The sequence below is a fragment of the Lepisosteus platostomus genome, chromosome 5, assembly GCF_059453375.1.
Source record: "Lepisosteus platostomus isolate fLepPlt1 chromosome 5, fLepPlt1.hap1, whole genome shotgun sequence".
Classification (NCBI taxonomy): domain Eukaryota; kingdom Metazoa; phylum Chordata; class Actinopteri; order Semionotiformes; family Lepisosteidae; genus Lepisosteus; species Lepisosteus platostomus.
In genome coordinates, this window is record NC_142615.1 from 40,941,300 (window position 1) to 40,942,786 (window position 1,487).

Consider the following 1,487-nt stretch of genomic DNA (forward strand, 5'->3'; position numbering starts at 1 on the left):
CGCTGTGCGCTGTCTCTTTGTCTCATTACTTGCTCGGAGGAGGTCGGGTGGGTTTTGCTCTTGTCGCCCGACTTAGTGGCGTTATGACCGTGGAACCGACTGCACCTGCTTTTTCTGAGATGCTTCCCCTCTCATGGCGAGATCTCGACTTCTTTAACACCTCTGGATAAAGATCTTCTGTGGAGCAGGTTTCAGACCTCTGCGTACAGCACCCTTGATGTCATTTTATTTTTACAGCAGCCGCATCCGGAAAGTTGTGTCTTTTACGTTTTATTTGAACAACAAAACTACATACAATACAAACAAGAGCACATATAACGTATCAAGAAAATCGTCAGGGGCACATGCTATAGTACAATTACACTTTATGAAAAACGATTACACAAGGTAAATAAAGATAAGGTCCGCACAGCTTGTTCTTACATTTCGAAAGAGTCCGTAAATACCCCTTTACGTCTATTTTGAACTGTTCAAACGTAGGACTCTTCCCAGACCATTTCACTTTATACCACATTCCTAAACGAGAATGCATCTCCTGTTTTAGAACTATTTTGGGCGGTATGGCTTATACAACACACCCACAGTATTCTAATGGTGGACTGCAGATCTGTGCTATAGTTCAGTCGAATTCAAAGGATCCAGCAATCATACTGGATTTGACTGGAATTCTGAAATGTCTCTTGCAAAGGTATTCGGGTTTGCTTGAACCTTTAATAAAATAGTGATCTGAAACTACCCAGCTTACAATCTTCTTGTGGCAAAGCACAGTCATACCTGACCTGTCTGGAATGACTACTGAGAGTCTTTATCCAGAAGCGACGGCACCACTCCCAGTAGAATGAGAGAGAAATACAGCATGACATGGGGAGTCATGGGGCTCCCACAGTTTGTTTTTCCTCATGTTACTGATTTTTTCACTAACATTTTGACCTTTTCACAATCAGACCTTTTTTCACATTTAATAAAATCTTTTAACCAGCAAACCGGTTTTATCGGTTTGTGAGGTTTGTGAATGCGTGCAGTAAGTCCTTATTGAACTAGGACAAAATATTCCTGATGGAGTGCTGTGCGCAAACATTGAATAAACTCGACCTTTGCAGATGATTCGGCATGAAGAAGCAGAAGATTAATTTTTCACAGACAAGCAGCACACCAGTACAACCAATATTAAAATTTAATTGACAGCTCACAAACATTTGCACTGACTCAAAGGTGATCTCGACGGACGTTGTTCCCTGCATAACGCTGAAAGAGCTAAATAACATTTCTGTTGAGAAGACAAAAACACGCTTCTTTGTGCTATGATGATACAATGACAAAATTTGTCTTTAAACACCTTGCTCAGCCTCTCACGAGACTGTCAAAAATTGCTCCCACTGATTGTATTTCAAATCAGAGGAAGTGGGGTATTGGGAAATGTTTTCAACTAGCAATAACTGCGCCTCTGCTAAACCTCATAGGCGACGATACTGCCACTGCGCAAAGCT

The 1,487-nt window shown here is 41.4% G+C and overlaps 1 non-coding gene across 1 annotated transcript; it reads right to left on the reverse strand.

Annotated features, from left to right (window-relative positions):
• Window positions 1-1,345: 1,345 nt before the first annotated feature.
• On the reverse strand, window positions 1,346-1,487 carry LOC148666569 (U4 spliceosomal RNA). Its single transcript, XR_015938880.1, has one exon. It is a non-coding gene; the product is annotated as a U4 spliceosomal RNA (small nuclear RNA).